General features: G+C 36.2%; 1 protein-coding gene across 11 annotated transcripts in view; it reads right to left on the reverse strand.

Moving 5' to 3' along the window:
* The window catches only part of Grm8 (glutamate metabotropic receptor 8), an 804058-nt gene that overhangs the window by 355649 nt on the left and 432647 nt on the right, over nt 1-15762 (reverse strand). The gene's annotated exons all lie outside the window — the stretch shown is intronic.

The raw sequence follows: 15762 nt of genomic DNA on the forward strand, positions 1-15762 counted from the left end.
GAGACTTACTACAAACACGTTGAGTGGCAGGCCTGGTATGCTGTATCTTGTTACATAAAGCTATTGCCCTTATCTTAGTAAACACATGTTTTAAAAGTTTGTTGTCTTTGTATATCAATAACAGATTATGACATGTTAAAAAAAAATCTCTCCATTCTCTCCAATATCCAACTTCACTGTCATCTATCTCAATATTAGATGGAGCTGATGAGCTCTTATTTCACCAAGAAACTAAAAGACCACCTGAGAACTTTCAAAATCTCCACCTAATCCAGCCTACACATTTACTGTCTACTCATTCCTTAGATTTCTCTCACTTTTACTATGAATGCATTGTCCCCACTATGAGCCAATTCCATTGATTCTATTCACATGCTGGATTTGGAACTCTATTTTCTATCTCGTCTTTGTCTTGTGTATTCTTTTTCTCATCTGTGCTTTAATCAGTCAAAGATATATACTTGGAGACTGGGAAGATGTCTAAGTGGTTAAAATCACTTGCTACTCTTGAAGAGGACCTACTTTTGGTTCCAGGCATCTTACAATATCCTGTAACTCCAAATTCAAGGGACAGAGTGCCCTTCTCTATCCTCCACAGGCACCAGGCATGTATGTGGTACACATACACAGATGTAGGCACTCATACATGCACATGCACACACGTATGCACACACCATACACACACACACATACACACATATACATATACACATATGCAAACACACAAAATAAATAAGCCTTTAAACATGCTGAACCATAGACTTTCTTATAAAGAAAATATAGTAAAGTTGCAAGTCAGTTTCATAATACCAGCTCTGCCACTTGCTGTTTGTGTGGTCATATTTAAACTCATTCATGTTTCCCTTTCTGTGTTTTTGAAAGTGGAATAGCAAACAGCAAAGACAGATTTCCTCTATCATATAGTTAGGTTCAAACAATTAAAATTTTTCCACAAGGTATTTTGCATAATACACACCATATGATAATCTCCTAGAAATATTACCAATCATTTTTATCTCTCCAGCTAATTTGAAATTCTCCTCGGCCTCATGCTGCTCCAACCTTTCCCGTTTCTCCTGTTCCTTTCAGAGCAAAATGTGTTTCTGAACTAATTTTAGACCTACAGAAAAATTCAGAAGTTAGTGAACTCCCCATATAATCCTTTGTAATGTCCCCTAAAGTTAATGCACTGTAGAACCAAAAAAATAATTGGTACAAACCTATGGAATGAAAGGCATTTCAAATGTCACCAGCTTGTATTCATCTTGTTTGTCTCTTTGAGGGTCCAGTCCAGGTTCCTGCATTGCAATGAGTCACCATTTCTCTGTAGCTCCCTTTGCTTGGTATCAGTTCCATTTACTGTATCTATATAATCTTAGCACTTTTTCGAGAGCCTTCATTAGTTACTTTGTTGAATGACCTTCAGTTGGGCTTGTTGCATATTTTTTTTCATGACTGAAATTTGAAAACTTCTTGAGTTTTGTCAGGAATCACACAGAAATGATATTGTGCCCTTCCAAGGGCATCATGTCAAGAGATTCATGATATCAATATGTCAGACAAGACTTTCAATAAGAATTATCTTCTCTCGCCGGCTGCACTTCATCTCCTCGCCTTTGCTTTTTAATCCACTGTTCTCTGGCTTCATTGTCCATCAGTCCATTAAAACTGCTCTTGTTAAGGACACCATTAGCCCTCTGGTTATTCAGTGTGAAAGGAACATCTTACCCTTTTATTCTTGGACCACGTGTAGCCAGAGGGCTACCTAGAGCTCTCCTACTTTCCACGCCTCCTCTCGGATGCTGATGCAATGCTACACTTTTCTGACTGCTTCCCTTCGTGCTCTCGACCTGGCCTCATTTTCATCACTCCCTCTACATATGATATGATTCCTTCTCTTAGTTTCTCAATAGTTTCTCTATTGTTAGCATATTTTTCTTCCTCTTCAGTTTGTGCCCACAACTGTATTCCAAACATTGTAATGGGACCATCTTACAGGGATCTTAAACTGAGTGTGCTCCCCAAATAACACTGCAAATACCATACAAAGGGTTTGATTTAGACATATACTAAATAACTACCTCTGCCCTTCAAAGTATATTTTATCAACCAAATCAAATATTCTCTTGGATTTAGTAGTGGATACTTCATATAATTGGCTTAAATTGAACAAATGACAAAAGAAAAAAAATCCCTTTTTTTTTTTTTTAATTAAGTGCTTTAAAATGTAGAAAAATACTTAGTAGCCCTATCTGGCCTATAACAGCTATGTAGACACAGAAACTTAGAAAATTTATATAAATTTAATTTTGTGTGTGTATATGTCAGTGTATGAATGCGTGTATATGTACATGTGTGCCTGTGTGTGCATATTCATGTGTATGCAAATATGCATGTGTGTGAGTGTGAGTGTGTGTGTGTGTGTGTGTGTGTGTGTGTGTGTGTGTGTGAGATATAAGTGCAGGTATGCACATCTGGAGTTGTTTATACAACATTTAGGAGTCAGTTCTCTCCTTCTACCTATATGTGTGTTCCAGAGTTTGAATTCAGGTCATCAGGGCTACGTGGCAAGCTCTTTACTAGCTGAGCCATCTCACCAGCCCTTTATTTTTTTTAATATATCTATACTGATATAACTACTTTTATAGTCCTTTAGTTTACCTACAAAGAACATTTAGGATACAGTACTTTATACAAAACAACCAATAAAATATTTTTTACAAAATCATTATTGTTAAATTTGACCCATCACCCAATCTAATATATTTTGGATGTAAATGTAGTGATACAACTGGTTGTTAAACTGACATACACTAAGCAAGTATTTGCTACAGAATTCTTGAAAAGTCCTAGAGATATAATAATGGGGTAACTGATAGTTGGCTCTCTTAATTTTCTCTCCTTGTCATCTGATGTTGTCATTTCATCTGACCATCACTTACTGCATTGTTATCCATCAACAAATAAAATGGAGTCCACATTTCGGTGTTTAGCAACCATATTAGTAAAATTAGATCAAACAAGTAAATTTAATTTTAGAAATATATTATCTTCATAAATACAAAATATTACCATTTCTCAATGTAATTAGTATAAATTTAACAAGATCATGTATGTTGCTTTCCATTGTAAGTCTTTAACACCAGTGCATGGTGTACACTGATCAGATGGCATATGGAAGTCACATGCCAAGGCTCTGAAATCTTCTATAGCCAGTGACTACTGTCCTGTATAGTACATATGAGAAATGAGGCTTTCCAGACAGGTGCTCCTGACAATGGCATCATGAGTGGAACTCACACTACAACTTTCACCTAATTTGCATAGAAGAAAGATTCTTATATTTGCAGTCTCTAGGATAGGGGTTAAGCTGTTAACCTAATGAACACAAGAGAAAAATAAGCTACCATGCTGAGTTTGTATTCCTGCCTATCTACATTTTTGGCAAGCACCTCTTTCTCTTCATCTAAAACAGTGGAGGAAAACAAAAACTATATAAATAAGCTTGGGGTCTACTACACACCACTAGAAACTACCATATTTGTGTGACAATCCATTAATTGTAGTCTTCTGGTACAGTTAACCAACTGGTTACAAAGCTATCTTCTTTTATTTCTTTATACTAAACTCATAGTTCTACATACTGTCCTGTTACGTGGTTGAGGAGTCAAAAGCTTTAGTTCTTTGTCCCTGAAGATCTTCCTGCAAGTCTCCTGATAGTTTCAGGCTAACTGTGTCACCTACTAAGGCATCAATTCACAGAAAGTCCTCAAAGGTGTCTACTATGTCATGTTTTACCATTCAATCCTCTAAGTCCATGAGATAAACATGAATCATCATAACAACATACAGTTTATTGAAAATAGACAAAGACTTTCTAGGATAACCAGCACCAATGGATGATGGATTTCTATACAGAACACACTTATGCCTTTTTCTATCCATCTATCTATCTATGTATCTGTCTGTCTGTCTGTCTTTCTGTCTGTCTGTCTGTGGTGTGTGTGTGTGTATGTGTGTGCATGCATGTGTGTGTGTGTGTGTGTGAGAGAGAGAGATAGAGAGAGATAGAGATAGATAGAGACGGGGGAGGCACAAAGGTATGTGTGTTAAATCTATATTTGCACAAAAGAACACTGTTATTTATTTGGAGTGCATGCTTCTATTTAATTCATTCAAAATAAGACACCTAGAATGCTTTCATTTGTTTTTATACAAAATAAAGGAGCATTATTCATATGAAAACATTATCATTGTTTCTATCACTCCAGTTTAAGTTGGGTAGCCAGTGCTCTTTCCTTATATACTCAGCTCTGGTTTCTGCAAGGCTGACAGCTTAAGAGTATTATTGGTGAGGAGATGATGCTATGTACATCTCATGGAAGCCTTAACACTGTGTCACAGGTTAACGATAATTAGTTTCACATGTATGCCACAAATGTACATGAAGACAAAAGGAGTCATAATAAATGATGAATAAAATAAAATCAAACACACTCTATTCTACAAGCTTGTTGAACTATAATCTAGGAAGTCATGAATGTCTAATAATGTCATTTCCCTCTCTATCTATCCCTTCTTCTTGTTAAATGTAATGAAGGAGCCTTGGGAATAGAGAAGAGAATATGCCATATAAAAACAATGGCATATGTCATGTCCCATGTAAAAATGGCATCTGGGATGTTGGTTGTGACTTAACCCCTCAAAGTCTCCACTCTGTACTTATTTAGTCATAGTTATATCATGTGTTCCAAACACAGACAAGTCATTATGAAATATCATTTGAGACATCACCAGAAATATTTTATTATCCAAACGTTTCAAGAATATAAGCTGTTTTATTATTTCCTTTACTCTTGTGATTAGCAACTAAGAAATATTTTTGAAATCTTTCAGCTCTCATAAATTCTTAAGGAAGCCAACAGAGTTTCTTTCTTCTTAACCTGAACATTAGTAAAATTAAAAGAAAGCCAAATTGTACAGTTCCTGACCCCAGATCTCTGGCAAAGGCGTCTTCCTCAGGAAATGCCGTGGAAAGCACAAATCCTGCAGATGACACATAGGGCAACCCTGCACGTTCATCAGCCTTTCATTCTTTATGATGTGATTCTCCAAATGAGAGCTTTGTAGAAGTACAAAAAAACCTAAATGAGATACATTTTGGTTTGTTACTATTATTATATCTGATATGTGATCTGATATGTGAAGAAATCACTTTAAAATTTTAGCTTTAATTGAAAATTCATAAGGAAACATAAATGTTGATATTTTTGAGACCAGAATCAAACCACGTATACCAGGCTGGCCTGAACTCTTTATATAGATCAGGATAGAGATCAGCCTGCCCTTGCCTTCCAAGTACTAAAAATCGTGTATATTATTGGGATAATGACATACATCGGAAACAATGAGTGCTTCATTATATCAATTTCACAAAGCTAAGAATGTATAATAAATATCTTCCCCTTATAAACCCATAGTGAAGGTAGTTTAATTCATTAAACTTAGACAAATTGATTTATAGTCAATCTCTGGTCAATTACATCAGAAATATACAGTTAAGTTGGACTATAGCAACTTATGCTTTTTCTTTTCTTTCTTTTTTTTTTTCCGAGACAGGGTTTCTCTGTATAGTTCTGGCTGTCCTGGAACTAACTCTGTAGACTGGGCTGGCCTCAAACTCAGAAATCCACCTGCCTCTGCCTCCCAAGTGCTGGGATTGAAGGCATACACCACCACTGCCTGGCCAACTTATGTTTCTCTTTACTTATATTCAAATAATCTATTTACCTAATGTTTTTATTTTTAACTTAAACTTATGTAACCAAGAATAACTTTACAACCAAGAAGATATTCTGTTATAAGGTTCTATTATATTAATTCAATGAATGATGACTGACTTCAAATTTTCTGAATCATGATTAGTCACCCCATCAAAATTTAAAAGAGGCATTATTTTTTACTTTTGTTTTATATAAATATTTTCCATTAGCTTATTATCAAGCACTTTGCAATGATATCCAAGATAATAATAACCAAGAATAAAATCTATAGCACATGCCAAAAAGATGCATCACCCCATAAATCATATTTACTGCCATTTCTTAATATGCTGTTTGAATTTCAGAAAATTCAATGACAGTTTATGAATATTACAGGATCTCAAAAATAGCATGATTTTATGTGGAAGACTAAAGAGATATTGTCAATTTTAATGTGTACTGGAAGGTCACATGATATTCTTAAATTTAATGCTGAGGCAAATTCAGTTAACTCTGCTGAAATTTAAGGAGTCTTACACAACCTGTCTTTGGCTAGCCAAGGGCAGATTAGGGATCTGGACACTTAGGCACTTAAACACCAAAATTGTGCTTTTCTGCACTAAAAGAAGCTGCTAGAAGAGACGTATCAAAGAATCAGAAAGAGGGATATAGAAACATAATAGTAGATAACAGCTACTATAGTAGAAAAGCTGAGGTTAGATGTTAGAACTAATAAACTATTAGCAATCATTCTTTCTATTCTTTGGTCTTCTTTACCAAACTGAAGGATGACATTACCTGAAGGTCCAGACACAGTAAATTTCCCTTAGGACACTAGATGTTTTCAGTTTCTTTATATTGTTGTAAGAAGCTATTATATAATAGATAGTTTAAATCATGGTCATTGGTTTCTTAGTGTTCAGGAAGCTGAAAGTCCAGAATTAGTGTATAGTATAGACAAGGTCTGGGAAGGACCATCTCTCTGATTCACAAATAGCTGCCTTCTTGCTCTATCAGTGAATGGAAAGAGAAGTTAAATTGTACCCTTCCCTTCATATGAAAGAACTAATGAGATCATAGGTCCTCCACTCTCATGGCCTCCCCAAGTCTAATTGTTTCCTAAAGAATCCACCTCTTAACACAACCACATTGGAGATTATGGCAATAGAGATTACCAGTGTTGTTACACTTTTGATTCAGGTCATCCCATCTAGGAAGTAGACAGAAAATGCTTTCACAAGCAGCCCAGGAAATCCTGACTTAAGTGCCCAGATTGTGGGAGATTCCATCCTAAACCAGTATTAACTTTGGGAAGAAGGCATGGTTCATAGTTTCTGGCATGATGTTGGACTGAGAGGCATGTGTGATCTATAAAGGACAATGCTATTGAGAATCAGAATATACAAACATACATAAATTTCAGACAAATAGTGTTTGCTTATTGTGATGTATCAACACACACTATCTAATCCTTACTCCTAACACTCCAATGATATTCAGGGAAAAAATGGTAATAAGAAAAGAAAAACTACTGGTACATATCTTCTCTAACATAAACAGGATTTGTTTGAGACATGGTCTTACTATGTAGTCTTGGCTAACATGTAATTCACTATATAAAACCAGGCTGGCCACGAACTCATAGAGAACTACCTGTCTCTGCCTCTAAGTACTGGGATTAGCATCATACGTACCAGTACACACAGGTACTAAATAAAAATTTGTAAGATTTACTTATGAAGGCAGTAGATGAAAACTGATTGATCCTTGAGGATGCATGCAGCTATAGCACAATGGCACGGTCTGGTCAAAGAGAGTGCATGCTTCACAAGGCACCTCCCTTACAGCATGACACCAAGGAAAAGGTTCAGGAAGCGGGAAATACAGAACCTTTAAGGATGGTTTTTTATGTAAAATACTTTCACTGTATTTGTTAGTATGCCTTCAGTGTGCTAAACATGAAAAGTAGTTATAATCATAATCGATTCAAACAACAGTGGGATTCAGGATTAAAAAGTCACAACAATCAAAGATTCAATTACCCTGTAGATAGTGCAGTGTAAACAGGTTGAAAACCCAGAATAGGTAGACTTTAATCATATTAACTGTCGAAGCTTAACTTTTTCAGTATTAAAATCACAAACTTTGATAGCTCCAGAGTAGTTTTCAACACATGCAATGATGATTTTTTTAAACCATTATTATTCATGAATATAAGAAGAAGCACCAAAAAAGGGAACTTAGAACACTGAGGAGATTATAATTACATTTAGTACATTATATGTGATTTTTATGTTCAACAGTTTAAGATGTCACTTACAAATACAAAACATCACTGATGGCTTCAAGAGGAAGTAAATTGACACCATCAGAGAGCTATTTAGTATTAAATCATGTGTGTGCTATAATGATACAAGTAAGTAAAAAAATGAAGTTAATCACGACAGGACAATGTCCTTTAAAGGTGAAGGCAAAGGACATCCTGAACACCAACCGAACATTATTGCATCTGAAGAAGCACTCCATTCACCAAGTGCCAAGTACATGGACACTTACACTGCTCCACTAATAAGCTAGATAAGCAGCAAACCCAGTCCATAATGAATTACTTTCCAATGACATTAAATATTTGTATCTTTAAGAGTCATTTAGTTTCTTTGAAATATAATGTTTTCTAAAGATGAAAGTTTATTGACAGGTTTTTGTCTCAGTTGGTTTTTAAGTACTGGTCTCAGAATGCCATTTGGCACAAAAATGCTTTCGGAAAAACAAACATGGAGAAGGAAATGGCATCTATGTGTCAGAACTGCCTCTATATAACTGTAAGCATTAATTCAAATGACAGAGGTATACATTGTTTTAAAGCAAACTGCAAAATAAATGTTTCTTAGCTTTGAAGCACATACACCTGCTTACCTCTGAAAGGGATAGGTTATAGCTACAGATGAGTGGAGTGCTGGCTCAACAGCTCAAATGGGTTGCTAAGATGGTTGAATGAGCACACAGGCAGGGGAAGAAATTGACAAGGACACACCTGGCAACTTTAACAAGTTCCTTTGTAGATCAGCTCATTTCATTTTCATCAGAAGTTTTATGCAACCACTTGCTAGCATAATAAAAACTTACATCAAAAGAAATCGAAGCCTAATTGTCTATCAGTGAAATTCATAGACAATGAAATACAGGTTGCCTGGAAGCTCCTTTCAATTTTCTGGTCAAAATTCTGTCTTCTGTAAAAAAGAACTACCAGGAATAGCAAGCATCTAATAGATCAAACACTCATATATTCATTATATATGAATACATGGTATTAAACATTGAACAAAAACAAGAAGAAGAGTAACAAGGAATTCAATTAGTAACAATTCCAAAGAGTGATACAACAATACCTCATCTAAAGTGGACGGTGTCATTCCTGTCTCCTTTATACTATAATAAATTAGTAATAAATAATAATGGAATATAATTCCACTCTGCCTTCCATTGGGGAGAGGGAACTTATAGAGTCCACCTCCAACACAAAGACAAGGGCATCAAGTGGAGGGATGGTGTTACCACGCCACAGTCAAAAATTCTGACCCAGAATTGTTTCTATCTAAAACAATGGCAGGGACAAAAATGGAGAAGAGAGTGAGGAAAAAGACATCCAGTAACAGGCCCAAATTGGGATCCAGCTCAGGGAGAGGCCCCAATGCCTGACACTTTTACTAATGCTGCAGTGTGTTTACAAATAGGGGTCCATCATAAGTGCCCTCCAAAAGGCCCAACAAGCAGCTGAAAAAGTCAGATGTAGATATTTACACCCAACCAATGGACAGACGCTGCTGATAACTTTGGTTGAATTAGAGAAAAACTGGAAGAAGCTGAGGAGGAGGGCAACCCCATAGGAAGACCAGCAGTCTCAATTAACCTGGACCCTCAGGATCTGTCAGACACTGAGCCACCAACCAGGCAGCATACACTAGCTAATATGAGGCCCCCAACACATATAGAGCAGAGGACTGCCAGGTCTGGACTCAGTCAGAGAAGATGCACCTAACCCTGGAGAAACTTGAGGCCCCAGGGAGTGGGGGTTTTGGTGGGGTAAGAGTGGGGGTGGGGACATCCTCTGGAGACAGGGTTGGGGGAGGAGGTAGGTGTGGGATGTGGAACAGTCTGGAACAGTCAGAACATGGACCAGGAGGCAGATAAAGTCTAGGTTGTAAAAAAAAAAAAGGTTAAAGTATAAATAAAAAATATATAAAGGTATATGGAAGCCTACACTGTTATAAGTGGCCACTCCACAGCCTCAACTTACATGGTCTCTTCTTCAGTCATTCTGAGGAGTGCACAAGCTTCAGGCCTCAGACTCCAGCTCTTCTAAATGTAACCCCCATCTAACTCAATCTCAGTCAAGAGCCTTATTCTCTTTTAAAGAATGTTTTGTTTTTTGCCTTGAAACATCTACCAACATTAGTTATTATAAATTTGTGTGATGATTTCATTTCTCCTTTTATTTGATCATAGGGATTTTGTGGGGTCACATATGAGAATTTGCCATTAGTAAAAATTAATCAAATTGTTTTAGGTTGAAAAAATCCAAGGTTTAATAAATAGAAACCAAGCTATGCGTGACAGCACACTTCATAATCCCTGCACACAAGAGACTCTGGGAGGGAGATAGCCAGGTTTAGGATAGCCTGGGCTACTTACCAAGATTTTTCTCTTGAATTAAACTAAAATAAATGTGTACTTCACTATTATGGTATCAATTTATTTTAACAATGCATAGACATAACTAAAAATGTGTCACAGTTATTGCTAATATGGCTTGATTTCATTGAATATTTGGGAAATATTATAGACTTTGAATGACAAATAATGAATATTAGTAAACTACAGCTGAAGTATGTGCTGCATCAAGTATCCTAAACCTTTCACTTAGTCTATTTCCATTAATATGGTCTATACTAGAATGTCACATAAAATAAATCAATTAGTATTACTTAATTTTTTATTTATGGAGACTATTTCACCATTTTCAACAAAAATACAGAGTATACCACTTTATAATTCAGCTGTATCTTGGCATTAACATTGCTTCAATAAACAAAAATATAAGTGTAATCTACAGAATAAGATACAAATGATCAGTCATGTGTGGGCTTATTGTGTGAATACTTCTCTGAGAATAGAAGTCATTTATACTGCTCTGTGCACAAATCTCCTTTTAGTCCTTTTTCTAGTGTCCCAGTGAAAGGACCTATGTCTAGCGAATGTGTCATCAGTGTGAGCAGACCCAACAAGGGCCAGATGGAACACAACTGTGGCCTCATCATTTCTCACCTTAACCTGCTGGCCTAACAGGTACAGACAGCCAAAGATTTGTGATGCTAAAAGAAGTTACTTTGCCTGGATATTTTAAAGATTTGACTCCTGTCAGGTATTGCAACAAAGTCAAGTGATTTCAATTTACCAGGCAAGGACAAGGAATGGTTTCAGGAAAAACCAAGGTGATGAACTATTGAACATTCAGTTCATTAGCTGTCATCCATCCTGACATCTTCATCTTTCAAACAGGGCTGAAGAAAATCAAAGGCTTGTAGTGCTTCCCTTAAAAATCTCGAGGAGGAATCCATATCCTCTTAAAGTTAATGGGACCGTGAAGGATGTTTCAAATGGATTATGAAAGATAACCACTGTTGCAAGAGCGAGCATTTCAATGGGTGTCTGGTTGTAAATACTACTTATACCTTAAACACACTAAGTTTAAAAATCCCATCACAGGATAATGTACTATGTGAACTGCTTCAGGATTTAACTTAGTCTAATTTTATGAATTCCATATTTTAATGTGCAGTTATAGCAGGATGACAACTGACCTTTTAGAAAATTAATCTTTAGGGAGAAGAGAAAAAGCATTTTCCTAAGAAAATACATACTGCAAAAGTCCAGTGATAGCCAAGTGCTGGCAATATCAGCTTGCTTCTTTTGTTTCTCTGCTCTGCTTGGTCAGCACTGAGGGTCTGAAATTCCAGGCTTTCTGCATTTATATACAGTCTCCTGGAATTACAGTGTAATGCAAGCAACTAAAAACACCAAAGAAATATCTCCTAGCCTTCCTTGGATCCTACCCATGATGAAGGGGAAAGAAACTATTCCATTTAAATTCTTCAAGAAGTCCAGAACTAAAATGAGGTGGGTATAATGTGCCACCTCCTTTCCTTAAGTGACCCATGTTCTAACTTTTGTCTTTCACAAAATATTTTATTATTGTTAAAGGGTGGTATAAGCTGTCTTTGAATTCTTTCTCTGTTAAAACACAAAATGAAGGGTTCTCTAGGTCAGTAGATAACTAACACATAAAAGCAAATGGAGACAGGATCACAGAGACAGCTTGACTCTGAGGAGTTCTGACACAACCAGGATCCCAGGAAGGACAGGATCTAGTCAGATTTAGCAAGGGCAGGTAGCACTAGAGATAACTAGATGGTTCGGGGCAAACATAGGAATATAAGCAACACAAACCAAGGTTCCTTGGCATCATCAGAACCCAATTCTCTCACCATAGCAAGTCCTGGACACACCATTACACCAGAAAAGCAAGATTCAGATATAAAATCACTTCTCATGGTGATGATACAGGACTTTAAGAAAGACATAAATAGTACCCTCAAAGAAATACAGGAGAACACAGGTAAACAGCTAGAAGCCCTTCAAGAGGAAACACAAAAATCCCTTAAAGAATTACAGGAAAACACAATCAAACAGGTGAAGGAAATGAGCAAAACCATATAGAATCTAAAAATGGAAATAGAAACAATAAAGAACTCAGAAAGAGAGGCAACCCTGGAGATAGAAAACCTAGGAAAGAAATCAGGAGTCATAGATGTAAGCATCACCAACAGAATACAAGGGATAGAAGAGAGAATCTCAGGGGCTGAAGACACCATAGAAAACATTGACACAATAGTAAAGGAAATGCGAAAAACAAAAAGCTCCTAACCCAGAATATCCAGGAAATCCAGGATGCAATGAAAAGACCAAACCTAAGGATAATAGGTATAGAAGAGAGTGAAGACTCCCAATGTAATGGGCCAGTAAATATCTTCAACAAAAAGAAAGAGATGCCCATGAACATACAAGAAGCCGACAGAACTCCAAATAGACTGGACCAGAAAAGGAATCCCTCACGCTACATAATAATCAAAACACCAAATGCACTAAACTAAGAAAGAATTTTAAAAGCAGTAAGGGAAAAAGGTCGAGTACCATATAAAGGCAGGCCTATCAGAATTACACCAGACTTCTCACCAGAGACTATGAAAGCTAGAAGATCCTGGGCAGATGTCATACAGACCCTATGAGAATACAAATGCCAGCCCAGGCAGAACTCTCAGTTACCTTAGATGGAGAAAACAAGATATTCCATGACAAAACAAAATTTACACAATATCTTTTCACAAATCCAGTCCTACAAAGGATAATAGATGGAAAACATCAACATAAGGAGCAAAACTATACCCTAGAAGAAGCAAGAAAGTAATCTTTCAACAAATCCATACAAACCTAATTCCACCTCATAACAAAAACAAGAAATAACAATTACTTTTTCTTAATATCTTAATATGAAAATTAATATTACCAACATATCCTAATTGATTGAAATCCAAAAACATGAGAAATTAGAAACTTGTTGATTGTCATCCAATGGTCTCTCTAATTTGGTATTTGGAGAAATAGGTCCAATATTATATAATCCATATACACTTTCAGCTTGTTTGTTTGTGACAATGTCTGGCTGTATACAACATAAGAGTCTTGAAATCTTGCTTCTCCTATCTCAGCCTCTCTATTAGTAGTATTGTTTATTTCATGTTTTTACAGTATACTGACATGGTTTTCAGAACAGCTTACATATTTTAAAAGTATTTATATACCCAAAAGTAATGTAGACAATTAAATTGGGAGGGGGCTTGTAAGAGAACAACAAAGTGTGAGACTGAATGCTTTGCTTGACGTTTGTAACTCTTGTATCAAGTTAGCACAGTAAGAGCCAAGACCTGAAGCTCTACTAAATACAATACAAACAAAAACACTTTATATATTTATGTTCATTTAAGAAAATATTAGTAGTGATGTAGTATTTTGAAATATACAGTTAATATGTTTAGAGTTATTTAAAATTTATATTGAGAAAAACGTTTGTATTTTCAGTATTGCCATAGACAAGCATCTACATAAGACTGTTAAACTGATTGTTGTTTTATATCAAACAACTTTTATAATACTCATTTTTATTGTTATAATATTTTATAAATTTTAAAGAATATGACAAAAAAGATATTGTAGGTATTGAAAGTGATGTCTCTGGGAGGAGTTGGGGTACAAAAGGAAAACAAGAATGTGATTTAATTCTATTTACTTAAAATATGTTTTTAAATGTTAACAGATACAGATAAATTGAAATCATGTAACTTTTCTCATTATATTGCAATAAAACTTAAAAAAAAAAGTGAATGGAATCAAGATTCTACAATCTATCCTCCTCTTCAACCCATCTCTTGAAACATCTAAATCAGACCATGAGGAAAAAAAATGTTACTTTAGCACAAATATTTGAAAGAACTTCCACTGAAGAACCTACAACTTTATCTTAGACTCTCAAAACCCTCTGTGTACCTGAGTTAGTAAAGAACACCTGATGGACTATACAAGTGCATGTTTAGTCGATCAGAGAAAGCCAAAGGGACAGATGGCTGAAGGGGCATTGAAGGTACCAGGAAGTTATATTGTCTAAATTTACTTCTGAGGCCTTTGGCCTGGCAGTCTCTACAATATCAGAAAATTTCTTTTTGTTATCAAGTTATTGCCAGCATCAGCACTTTCTCCAAATACTGTTTGGGTATTGCAGAAGAAATTTCTTTGTAGAATTTCATGGCCCACTTGTAACAACACCCACAAGATCAAACTGAGGCAGGCAATATAACTGGTATGTTATTCACAAACACCAGTGTCAGGTAGACAGTGTCATTCATAAACATCAGTGTATTCAAAGTTAACATATGAGTCAAAGAAGAGTAAACATGGTCTACATTTCTTCTTCCACTTAGCATGTTTTGTAGACTTCAGGGTATATAGCACCTTGGAGCTTGAGAGACAAACAAATCTCAGTCCCAATCTCCAGTGGACTGAATAAGCATGTGTAACTAGAGGTCTAACTCTGGTGTCTGGATCCCAAAGATTCAGGTATTAAAATATCCTCATGGTTTAATGGAAAGCATCATGCACAGTTGGATTGCAACACAATTTTATTTTCTTTAACTGGCAAAATCAGAATTCTAAGAATTATAAAGTTTAGACAAGGAGTTACCAGGGGATCTTATTGGAAGTAGATATCCAAACCCAGCAGGGAAATAGAAGAGTGCCATTTGGAAAAGACATTGGGAAAAAGCCCACAATTTTTCCATTTCAGTGTGGTCAAAACCAGAATATTATATTTAGTACTCAAAACACCCTAGTCAGTCTGCAAGAAAATGTTAACTTGCAGCTAGTTAGCTCAGACTTATTCATCCAGTTGTTCTTTTTCTGCAGTGGTCCTAACATCAGATGTTCTTACATGGAAACTCATTGAAAAATGCACAGCACAAAATTCTCATATGCCAAGCATTGCGTGACAGAGCAAGGACCCAGAGACATTCTTATGCTTATGTCATGTTTCTTCACCAACAATCAGCTCAGTGTTGAGTTTTCTAAGACAACTTCTAATACATCTAGTCTAATACATTGAAATTGTTCAGTTTCAGACCTTGGGACAAGGGACTGAGGTAGATATTTTACATACCAAAACAAACCTGGCCTCCAGGTTCACCCAGCACCCCTCAATCCCTACTTGGCATACCCTGCCCCTTACTTGACCATTCCAGCCAAGGGGCTGGGCTGCCCTTCCCCCAAGGCTCCTTCCTGTGTAATCCAAATATTTTGCATTTTGTGATTTCTCCCTCCCTCCCTCCCTCCCTCC

This window comes from Mastomys coucha, unplaced genomic scaffold (assembly GCF_008632895.1).
Source record: "Mastomys coucha isolate ucsf_1 unplaced genomic scaffold, UCSF_Mcou_1 pScaffold20, whole genome shotgun sequence".
In the NCBI taxonomy this organism is placed as follows: domain Eukaryota; kingdom Metazoa; phylum Chordata; class Mammalia; order Rodentia; family Muridae; genus Mastomys; species Mastomys coucha.